This window comes from Anguilla anguilla, chromosome 1 (genome assembly GCF_013347855.1).
Source record: "Anguilla anguilla isolate fAngAng1 chromosome 1, fAngAng1.pri, whole genome shotgun sequence".
NCBI lineage: Eukaryota > Metazoa > Chordata > Actinopteri > Anguilliformes > Anguillidae > Anguilla > Anguilla anguilla.
In genome coordinates this window covers 10,121,090-10,133,511 of record NC_049201.1, presented here as the reverse complement: position 1 = coordinate 10,133,511, position 12,422 = coordinate 10,121,090, and the positions used below count along the sequence as shown (strand labels likewise).

Genomic DNA, 12,422 nt, shown 5'->3' with positions numbered 1-12,422 from the left:
GCTGTATCGCTCGTCCAGATGAAGAACGGTCTCCATTCTGGGCGGACAATTTAGCAGCCTTTAAGTCAAACGGCGAAATCAAGCACAGAACATTGCAGTTTTTAGATTAGTTAGATGTTTCAAGATGTTGAAACACTTATGTTTTGTCTCTACTATTTGCATAGTTTAACGACCGTTTGTCCGTTATTGCTCAGACCTGTTCAGGTTTTTATGTTATTTTATTTGCAGGCAGTCTGCCCTTCTTTTGGTATATATTTTTTCAGTTCATATGTTATAGACAGCAGGAAGGCATCTAGGGTTGCAGATAGATATGGGATCACAGTAAAAAAAAAAAATGCCCCCCCCCCATCTCCCCCCCAAGCCACACAGGGAGTCTAGTACATGGGTTTCAGAGTCTGCAGTCTCACCTGGGTTTTTGCATTAAGGTATTATGACAGAAACAACACCCTGTTGTGAAACATTGACATGTCACCTCAACGTGGGATGATGTTCATCAAAATGCAGTGCTGTATGAAGCGCCATTATCCCCATCATTATTGTAATTATTTTTGCTGAATTTTTTTTAATTTGAACAGAAAAAAGAGTGACATTAACAAATGAAATTTAATACAGTTCCTTGGAACATATTATAATCAGTCTAAAGGTTAATGTTTCAGCTAATGTATAAATGTTAGATTGCTGTCAGCATGAGAAAGGAATGGTTTTGAAAGCGCTGACATCATAAATTAAGCCTGTCAGGTCCCCTCGCCACAAAGAGGAATCAGGAAATGCAGTCACCTATGATGTCAGAGAGGCAGACGACCCCCAGGGCCGCCCTGACTCATTTACACAGGAGCGAGGCTTTGTTGGTGGCTCAGTGGGTAATACGCTCACCTTTGGGCTGGCCAGCCAGGTGCACCCCCTGCACTTGAGGCAAGAGTCAAGACCTTGCTAATGTACTGGAGGGGGAGGGGGGGAGGATCATGGGAGTGGAACCTGCAGCAGTGCTGCAGTGCATTCTGGGAGTAGCCAAATGGGTCCTGCTTATGCCGTTCTAAGTATGACCAGAAGTAAATGTGTTACCTGCTGTCCTTTTAAAATCTAAACCTGTAAAAATCCAATAATACAGAGAGAAAGTGTTATGCAAAACCTAAAATCTAGGTTATATGTTGAAGCTTAGACAATCAACAAAGTGCATTGATCATGATAATTAACCATAGTACTGTTAATTTGTTTGTGGCTGATTTCAATTGACTGTGCGTTAACACGCTAGATTGTGTTTACACTAAATTACATATTTTATTTTGTATATTTTTGATAGATTTTTTTATTCTTGTATTACTCTGAAAACTGTGAACTCCACAGAAAGATAAAATTGCAGAGAATATGCCTAGCATCTGCCAAGTCGATATCAACTGGTTCCCAAATCTGACTATTCTCAGAGTGTTATGAACCCCCTATGGGATGGAAGTCATTACTTTGATACAGTAATTCTGCTGTTACAATCAGAATTGCAGAGGAGTGCAATTAATGTGCTGGCAGGAGCACGGAAGTTCTGACAGCCCTCTGTCTCGTACGGAAGAGATGATGAAGACTTAACAGAAGATTAAGATCACTTCGGTCTTTGCACTTAACTTTTAAAGTGATCCAGGCAAATTTTTCTTTCATACAGAGAAATTTCAACAGTCAGATTACGGAAAAAAAATGCCTAATCTCTCAACCCTTTGACGGCCGTATGACAAACACAAAGACTAAAGTATTTTAATAGCGCTGATGGCTGTTCTTATATGTATTTTTTTCTCTTAATCATATGCAATCCATGTTCAGTTGAATTTAGATCGAGTGAATGACTTGGCAGGTCAAAACTTTTCCAGTTTTTGGCATAAAAAAGTTACTTTGTTGCTTTAGTAGTATGTTTGGAATCATTGTCCAATGAGTCTGGAGGTATTTGCTTTATAGTAGATAGGATGATCCTGTGCACTTCAGAATTAATTCTGCAGCAGTTACATCATTGAAGACAAGTGAGCCAGTACCTGTAGCAGCCATCCATACCCAAACCATAACACCCCCATGTTTTACAGATGAGGGGGGGTGCTTTGGATCTTGGGCAGTTCCTTTTGGCCTCCACACTTTGTTCTTGCCATCAGTCGGATTCAAGTGGATCTTGGATTCATTTGTCTACAAGACCCTCTTCCAGAACTGTGCAGGCTCTTTAAGTACTTCTTAGCAAACTGTAACCTGGGGGTGTATATAAATGCTGTAATTTCTACCTGCTGAAACCAAAATGTATAAAAATGTACTTTGAGCTCGTAAGAATTGTTTGATTACAAATCTAAATCTAACCTAAAATTGTGGGGTACAGCCAAATCATAAAAAAATGTCTTTGTCCCACACATTATGGTGCCCACGGTATATATATATGCACACGCATAGCCTTACAATTATCATTTAACAAATATATCTGACTGTTTCCATTTGAAAATGGAGCCCAGGGAGGTCAGATGCATCAAACAAACGCCATTCAAGTGTCCCAAATGTGCAAATGCTTCCTTTGTCCTAAAAAACACATTCCCCTGTTTTACATCGCCATATACCTGACCAAGCTTCCTGCTGAAGACGAAACGCCCTGGCGCGGGTTGCAATCTGTCACTCGCCTGCACTTCCGTCCTGCTGGTTATAAAAGCGTTTCGCAATCGGTGAAATCGGGGCGTGCCGGGCTCACCGGGCTTCGGCGACGGGCACCGTTCAGGATTATTTACCGGTCCAGAGCTGAGCCGCGGCGGCCCTGTTGCCATAGCGGGGTTCCTCTGTCTCCTGTAGAGGTCGGGCGGTTCGCTCAGCGCTGTTGCAGGGCTTGTGTGGCTGCTGCTAAATGTTTGCACAGGCCTCTCTATCACCAGTCATTACCACCAGCTGTCAGGGGTCAGTCTAATAGCGCCTCACCTGACAAGCTTCGCGTTCTGCGCCAAAAAGAGAGGGGGGGGGGGGGGCAAACGAGGAGGAGAGGGACGCGGCGAGAAACGCAATCGATAGGATACTCATCTTATTATTTTTCAATGGAGTGACAAAGTACCCAATTTATTGGCAAATTACTGCTTTAAGGGAGAAATATATTCAATAAATGAGTGCCCCCACTGTGTCTCCGCCGCAAATGTGGCTATTTTAGGGCGGCCTGACAACAACCAGGATTATGCAGTCAGCGCTCTCATAAAAAATGGCAATTACAGTCGAGCAAGTGTACGCGTCTGACATCTGTAGGGGGGTGATTTGTTCCGCGCGTCCGGGACTACTGGCAAGATCAATCTCCCCAAATCCCTCTGATAGGCGCATAACAAGAGAGGACCCCAGCGCCTGTGGGATGATGGAGGGGGGGGTGGGGGGGGGGGCAGGGGGGGGTCCAATGAGATTACTCCGCCGCGTCATGAATAATGTCCGAGCTCTAGACTGACACAGTCGGAGGGGGAATCAATTGCCATTGTCTTTTGAGCCGCCCCCTCCCCACCCCCCCCCACCCCCCTCTTTGAAGAACAGAGGCTGTGCAGGTGCAGTGCGTGTCAGCCAAGTTGTGTTGTATCATTTTTAATGCGCCGCTGTTCTGGCGGAAGAGGACGATCCGAGCGCGGGGTCGCGCCATAAATCTGCCGCTGCTGCTCGGAGGATCGCCGGGGCAGCTGCCGTGGAAACGGTTTCCGCGGGCGGCTTCCTGTTTGTGGCGCGGCGAAGCCGGGTCCTTCCAGAGCTACTGTAGGCGGGTGACCTTTTCGACGGACAAGCCGCCCGCCATGTTTTCACGGGTCTGGGGTGGTGAATGTGTGTAGGGCAGTGCTCCTTACTCTGTCATTTACTGCCATGTTCACCCTTCAGGATGTTCAAATGAAAAGGCTGACCAATGATATTGCCCCTGGCTTTTCTATTACAAAACCGCTTTAGCACAAAATCCTATATTTTATTGTATTAGGTGCCTGTTTGACAGTGATAACTGCTAATTCATGTGCTTTAAATTAATATTATGAGCTTCATTTATGTGGGTTTAGTCCTCATCTCACACAGACCAGCAGCCCAGACGTCTTACTCATGGGGAAATTCTACGGAGGAACGGTAGAAGCTTTTCAAATGGAATCGTTGAATACATGGTCAGTTATTCTGCATTGTCATGTATCGCTCTGACTTCATTTGCATCTGCGATTTTATTTGTATGTTAATCACAGTGAGACATGAATCGTAAACCTACAGTACGTCCCAAAAACGTGTAGCGCCTCATAAACAAACGTCTGGAGTTCATAACCCAGCTGCCGCCACGAGCTCAGTAAATGAGGCAGAAGTAGCCGAGGCTTTTCCTCTGCCGGGGTTGGCTGCTTTGACTGGAGAGCAGTTCCAGCGGCGCTCTCCAGCGAGGCCGTCCAGCTTTGCCTTTCAGCTGACATTCCCTTCCTGGCGTCCCTGGGCCTGGAGCGCGCCCACGCTGGGGTTCAGTGGCCTGCGAACAGGGGCCTGGAGGGCTTTACGAGAGTGACTTATCGCCGGCGAGCCCGGGCGCGTACGGGGGGGGTGTATTACACACCTTTACAGTCTCCCGTAATGACCCGTACACACACACTCGGGTCCAGGACACTTGAAGGACAACAGCCAAGGTCCGGGGTGTGACGGTTGCCATGGTGAACCAAGCGCAGAGGCGCAGCAATATTCAACAGAGGGAAAATTGCTCTGTTTTTCCCCTCTCTCTCTCTCTCTCTCTCTCTCTCTCTCACACACACACACACTCTCTGTCTTCAGTTACAAATGAACCTGGAAGTACAGTGTTTGGCTGTTTTTTCCTCTCTCTGTCTCTCTCTCTCTCTGTTTATCTCTCTCTCGCAGTCACAAATGCCCTATCTGGGAGTACAGTGTGTGGCTGTTTTTTTTTCGGGTGTTTTTTGTTTCTCCGTTTGGGGTGGAGGGGCGTGTGGCCCTGCTCACCCGGGATGGATGGATTTAATGTCTGACCCTGGGCCGGTTGCTCTACCTCCTGCTTCCGTTCAGCCAGCTGTAAAATGAGGTGCAGGCAGGACCCGGCGGTAATGAGAAGTGGCATCTCGCTCGGGCTAACCTCGGGAAATCGCCTCCATAAATACCTTCTATAAATAAAGTAAACCTTGGCGGTGGCTGCATCAAGCTTTTTAAAAGGTCATCTCTCGCCCAGCTCCAGTTCTCTCTCTCTCTCTCTCTGTCACTCTCTGTCACTCTCTCTCTCGCTCTTCCTCAAATACTAATATAAAATTAAGTAAGCTTTATGTGACATATCATGTACAGATTAATAAAACAAAGATGGAAATAATTAATGGAGAGCTCAGATGTTATAGGTTCCCATACATACTTACATGCTCACATGCTCTCTTCCTCTCTCTCTCTCGCTCTCTCTCGCCAATCTGATTATAATTTTACCGATGCATTTTTTCTGTGATTTTCCTCATGGCATCAGCAGTGTTCATTAGCCACGTTGATTGATCAAGAGATGCCCTCTGTATCATTGTGTGGCACAGAGCCAGGCAGTCATTGTGGGATGGAGTGACATTGTCAAAATGGTGGGTCCATGCGTGATCCTGCTAGTTTTCATTCATATGCCAGAGAAAGGGGACTCTCTGGAGGAAGTGTGTAAAGGGGGGTTTGGCTAGTGTTAATTATTTCTGGTTATTTATTGTAAGAACAGGGAGAAATGTCATGTATTGTAAATAAGAACAACGCATGTACAGGAAACCACTAAATCTGTGATTAAATTGCAGGAATTATTCAAAAGATGACCTTTCATCACAGATTTACCTCTGTGTGATTGATGATGATAACATTCTGTTGCCACGAGTTTGGTCGTTTAATGGGTTTGACAACACGTTAGATTCACTCTGAACAATCCTATATCAGTTGCTGTTTTCAGTTTTAAACTTTTTTATGTTCTTGCAATTTTTTCTGTTTCAGTCTTCATTATATTATTATCAGGGACATTACTGTTGATATGTAAATAAACTAAAGCTTTTTAAGTCATAGTATAATTGATTCTATCAAATATATGTAACAAAATTTCAGCTAATTTGTTTTTGTCTTACACTGGGTAGCCTATATACTTGTGTTTGATTGGCACATCAAATGAGTCTCAGATGAGCAGTACCAGAGAAGAGCTTCTGATTGGCTCAGCCAAGTCACATGAGATAAATGAAGATAAAAGCTATAGAGTGGGCAAAGATGTGACAGAATCAGAAATGAGTGAGACAGGTTATGACCTTGATCTATTGTATACAGTCAATTGTGTGTGTGTGTGTGTTCTGCTTTCAATGTTCTGCATTTAATAATATTTGAAAATATTAATATAAAGTACGATTTTCGGGATGAAACAGAAGTGGAAATTCGGTCAACATTTTGCATTTGAAAAGAAAATAACTGAAACTGAGTCACTTTTTCCCTCCAGCAGCAGGCCTGATGAATCACCCTTAGCCTCGTCATATCCAGAGATGCAGTGCAGAGCAGGGCAGTGTAGGGCTGTACCGGACTCCAGGGACTCAGGCTAATGTAAGGCCTGTGACACTGTGCAGCCCCCTCCCAGAGCACAGGACCTGGTCAGGGGCCCCTGCTGGAGCCCCTCACCCCCCTGCAAGGCTGGCGCCATGGGGTGGGGTGGGGGGGGGGGGGTGAGTGTGCCCCCCAGACCCTCTATTGGTTAAGGGGCCTATTACAGGGGCACCAGAGGGGGGGGGGGGCAGTTGGGTAGTAGAGGGCTTATGCCCCCGCCACTTTCAAACCCCTCACTTTAATGTCAGAAGGTGTCCTAGTGTAGAAAGTGTCCCAGGGAATTGTCTCATGCAAGCAGCAACAAACATACAAACAGTGCATTCATTGATAATACAGTCATTTTTCAATTTGATGGTTTAATAACACTTCAATGGCAAATAGAATTTTCACATCTAAAATGATGTATTGAATTAACTTTGAACATTTTGTCATTAGGATGTATGGTCATACCATTTACCGGTAATTAGCCCAACTGAATTGGAACGTGTGGAAATTTTTGCTAACGGGCGTGCTAATGGCTAGCTCCAGCACTGCCCGATTCCCTGCACTCTGTGTGGGTTGAAGGTCCTATTATTCCTGGGGCTAACCTGTCACACACAAGGCCTAAATGACCCTGCAGCCAGAATGTGCCAGGCAAAAAGAAAAACCACTAACACCCCCTGCCCCCACCCAGAGTCTGGGCAACTTAAACTGATTAGATCCATCCTTGAAGGATCGTTTGGCTGGGTCAACACATCCAAGAACACTTATCGATCATTATTTTTATTGATCGGCCACATGGTGTCAGTTCAAGGGGGCTGTCTTTTTATTGATCTAGTCAAATTAGCAAGACCAAAAGGACAGCCAAGTGGTTTTAAATTCCCGCTGTCAGAGAAATATGACAACATATTTCAAAATGCGATCCTTTTTTATTTCAATTTGATTTGAAGGCATTGATCGTTGAAACGATACAGTTGTTGCAATAAGTTTTCGTGATCTTTTCGGTTTAGAAATGCCACTTCAATCATGAGATGATGCAGTATGCATCCAGAAAAAATCTCAACTGTTTGATTTTTTTTCTTTAAAGAAAAAGGAAACAAAAAATTTGCTAAAGACAAAAAGGTGTTACAGCACTGAGTGGCAGCTGTTTTGTCTGAGGTGCTGTGCTTAGTGCAGAACACTGCTGGACTCTGGGACCTCTCTGGTGCTTCTGGGTGTGTGTGTGTGTGTGTGTGTATGTGTGTGTTGGCGGTGGCGATGGGGGGTGGGGTGGGGGGGGGGTTCTTTTGATTCTGAGGCAGTGAGACAGTGGGAGGGGTCTGCACCCCTCCAGCCCCATGCTGAGGTTTTGTTGAGGGGAAACCAGGCCCGGTGCTCAGATCAGATCCCGGCGTGCAGCCCTGTTACATCACTCCCTGAGCACAGCTCATTAGGGCATGGGAAAACTGAGCTTCGTCGCCATCAAATATTAATGCCCGGGCAAAATAAGTAAATAAGTCATGAAACTCAGACATAACAGGCAACAGGGAGTGGGTGGAGAAGAGAGTGGACTTTTGCCCTGCTGACTGTTTTACACATGCTGGAGGCTTCTGGGGGAAAGAGCCAGGCAGCAGGCAACACATAACTATACTTCAAACAGGAAAAGCGCTTGCTTTTGAAACGGAGTCAAATTAACGTGGACAAATAATTAAAGGCAATTTGGGGATTTTTTATTTATTCTTTTTTTTGCAGTAAAGCTGTCGGAAGATCACCCATTACACTACATACATTTTTTAATCAGAAGCATACAACAAAAATAAATAAACGGGGGAGGGAGGGGGGTTCTGGGCATGGATATTCCTACTAAAATATCAATAGCTTATGGGTTTATGCCCGCTGGGTTTTCTTTCGGATAAATTGGCATGGAGTGTCTGAGTAATTATTCCTAAAATACTGGTAAGCATCGTCCATTCCTGACAAATTTAAAACATTCAAGCTAATGCTATGCAGAGCGAAACACACGGAAATAGCCGCTTCCCCTTGAATGTCCCTGGGGGTCTCATTTTGTGGACATCATTTTTGGGTCAGTGAGTTAATGCTAAAAATACGTCTTGCCAAAAAACCCCCCATTTATCTACGGAGAGCGCTCTGTGTCAGGCCCAGAGTGGGAGAGTCTCGCTGGGACTCCCCTCTGCTGTAAAGACAGTGCTGGCTGGCAAACTTAGACATTATCTCCACCGCGGTACTCAGCTCTTTCCACGAGCCACTGCACAGCACCCATAAAGAGGGGTTGGAGAAAGCGTTTAAACACACACCGAGTCACTTCCTCCTGTAATTAGGTGGAACAAGGGGGGGGGGGGGGTGGGGGGTAGGGGGGTCTGACACAGTATGCGTAGCAAGTGTGTGGTTAGTCTACTTTAGGCTGTTTTTTTGGGGGGGGGGGGGAGGGGGTGAGTTTGCGGATTGATGGGTTTCTTTTCGGCTCATTGGGTCTCGTTCTTTTGGGTTCGCTGTTCCGTTTCCACGCGGATGCGAAACTGACAAAACTGCGGCTAATCCTCGACGCCCTAATGATGGCGTGCCTGCTTCCTGTGCATGACAGCCTGACAGAGAGCCCGCTCTCCCTCCAGTGTCAGGCTGGACCGGCTGACCACATGACCTCAGGGCTGGCTCGTGCAACAACAGCTCCAGTCGGGTTCTACACTCTATTTCAAACAAAGCAACGACGTACGGTAAGCAGATAAAGAAAAGATATGAAAAAACATTTTTCTGAAACCTTTCACGATCCAGTCTGTCACCTGACATTATGTCGGCTGTTTTATTTAGTTGCTTCTTAGTCTCAAACAAGATGACTGGGTGTACTTCTAAAGTACCCTTTGATGGCCAAATCACGAAGTGTTTGTACCCATCCAATTCTCTTTTCAACTTGAAGTATTCATAAGAACATTGCGGGAGAAAGAGGGTCAACTGTACACATTACCCGATAACGCTGGTATCACAAAGAGAGCATCAGAAGCCATTTTCTGAGCTGTCAGTGGGCCCGTGCACTTAAAAGGCTCCTGTGATGTCTGCTGACACTGGGAAGCTCATCCTCGGCTTTTAAGAGCTCAGCGACCAGGCTTTCTGCAGCCAGCCCGGCAAGACGGACACAAACACACCTGTCACCGACAAAGAACACGGCTCTTAAGTGTTTCTGAAGTGTTTTTAGTTCACAAAGTCTTAATGTTTTGGTCTGAAAGGCGTTGCTTTCCCGGCCGATGTTGTTGTTGTTGTTGTTGTTGTTGCAGTTTCATTTTTTTTTCCATAAAAAAGTTAACACATTAATATCAACTGAAAAAATGTTATATGATAAGAGAACAGTTATGCAGTTACAAGAACTGAATAAAGTGATAAAACTATGGTCAGTCTGAACTAGTGCGGTGGTTTTCTGACTCGGTCCTGGGACCCAGTTGTCTAAGCTGGTTGTTTTTACTACCAGTTTCTTGATCAATTCATATTGTTGAAAACAAGTTCAACTATAATTTTTTTCCTCAAACTTATTTTCACACAATACTGGTTTGGCTTATTCTCATTTGTGTTATCTTCAAACTCTTCATTTTCCTTAAATGGTTTTGTTTCAGTGGCCAAGTGTCCACTCTAATTGGCTTTAAAAGCATCTAATTAAGAAACATTACCTACGTGTGACAATTCAGAAGTTGCAATAACGGTTGTAATAAAAACCAGAAAATACAGTGTGTCCCAGGACTGAGTTTGGGAACCACTGGTTCCCAGTGTTTACCAGGTCCTGGGACGGGGTACACTTTTTAAAATCACCATCCCAGGACCCCAAAGTGAGCTGAATTGGACAGGATTTCAGTAGAGACCCGAGCCGTGTGATCATGAGTACGGGGGCGCGTCTGTCCTCTTGGCCCACAGAGCATCATTTAAAAGCACCTCCAGCTCTCTTCCCCCAATCACTGAAGCGGACAGTCCCCACACAACCGTCTGGCCTTCCCCACGTGTGTCCTGCCACCGTTTAGGAAGGGCCTGGCGTGGAGAGCAGACAGGGGGAGAGGAAGTGGAGGGAGACCCCCCTCCTGTTAAAATGCCCCCCCGCCCACCCCCCCTCGCCAACAACATCCACTTTTATTTGCAGCCCTATTAACAACTGTTACGGAAGCTTTAATTATGCCCCTGTGATGTGGGAGAGTGGCGGGCGCGTGTCATCCCCCTCCTGGGGGACCCTGGGTAATTACCAGCATCCATCCTGGCTGCCCGCGCCGCGCCCGCTCCCTTTCTTTATCACCGTGGCGATAATCACGCCGTCTCCGCCAACATCTGTTCTCTGAGCGATGAGTCCAAAGGGCCAGTGCCTGTCAGGCAGGGCCGTCCTACATGCACCTCCCCCTTTGACCTTTTCAAACACTTTTACAGCTAATTTGTTTACTCGTGGGGTGGGGTGGAGTGGGGTGGGGGGTGGGGGGGAGGTGCATTTCGCCAGAATGCAATTAAGTCTGGGTTTACAAATAAGATTCTCCTCCTATCTCTCTCTCTTTCTTTCTTTCTTTCTTTCTCTCTATCTCTTTCTCCTCCTACCTTTCTCTTCCCACCTCCCCCCAGAATATGTATAATGTACATTCTTATATGGAGGAGTTAACTGACCTGCCTTGTAACTGTTGTGCTGAGAAAATGAATTTGAATCCTAGGAAATGCTCTTTTCAGTCTCTCCATTGCATTTTCATCTTTTTTCTCATTCTTTGGGATCGGCAATACTTGATTACAGTGGAACAACCTAAAGTTAAAAAACTTAGAAGGAGGAACCACCCTGTGTTTGAGAGGAAAGTAGGTTGGAAGAAAAAATACTGACTCAGATACGTTCAACAGAATTTACTTGGGCATTATAGTATTGGCTAATATTAAAAAAGATTCCTTTTATTCAGTAATTATTAACACTGTTAATTAATACCGATAATAATTTGCTTATTTGCCTTCTGAGAAGCAGTGATTCAGAGGTCACGTGGTATATTTATGTAAAAAATTTCCCATTTTAAAACTAGAATTAACAATTCAGGTCAAGTAGTATAAAAAACATGCAACAGCAGTTCTCCATACGGGACCTGAATCAGCAACTTTTTCTATAAATTCAAGAGCTTCATGATAACTTAGTGCTTGAATTAACACCCTCCACAGCTGCAACTTGCATTTGTGCATGTGCATTGCGAACATTTCATTCCGGATGTTGTTGTGAAGTTAACAGTCGTTCGGCTCTGCTGCCAGTGCGCAGACAAAGAGGAACATGGTATGAATATTATATAGGTTACTTCTACTGGGGGCTCTGATTTATTCATTTTAAATAAGCTTTATTAACCTCGGCACAGCTGATGCGAAGATGATTGACAGGTTACTCCTCACATTGTCATTGATTTCTATAAAAAGGTGCAGCGAAACGTTCCAAAGTTTCTTTTTTTTTTTATCCCCCGTTTTTCACAGGAAAGAGACGACGCGGGGAGAAAACTCTGATAAAGAATGCATGAGTTCTGTGGAACGGTTTTATCCCGGCACTTCTGAATTAAAGAGGAATCGAGAAGGGGAACGGGGGGAAGCCACCGCAGCTGAGAAAAGACATTTACCGTTTTACACGGAAAGGAAACCAGAGACATTATGACACAGTACGGTAGTTCCTGTTATAAGAAACCGAAATGTGAAAAAAAAAATTTTTTTTTTTTTTTCATAACTCAGTCTGATTGTGTCTTGATCAGATCAGCTGGAGGATCTCCATCTGAACAGCTCCATCTGAACAGCTCATGTATAAATGCTCAGCCCAGTCTTCTCCTCTTTCTTCCTCATTGTGGAAGCAGCAAGCAGCAAATGGACCAATCAGGCTCTTAATATTTCAGGATCGCACTGTCCTACTGTCTTTTCTAAAAATGTGGCTTCACAGTGGTATTTTATGGTTATTTACATATATA

At 44.9% G+C, this 12,422-nt stretch overlaps 1 long non-coding RNA gene across 1 annotated transcript in view; it reads left to right on the top strand.

Annotated features, from left to right (window-relative positions):
• The window catches only part of LOC118222745, a 95,750-nt gene extending 83,638 nt beyond the window's left edge, over positions 1–12,112 (top strand). The window contains exon 3 of the long non-coding RNA XR_004764319.1: positions 11,944–12,112. This is a non-coding gene — a long non-coding RNA (uncharacterized LOC118222745). The remainder of the gene's footprint in view (positions 1–11,943) is intronic.
• The last annotated feature ends 310 nt before the right edge of the window (positions 12,113–12,422 follow it).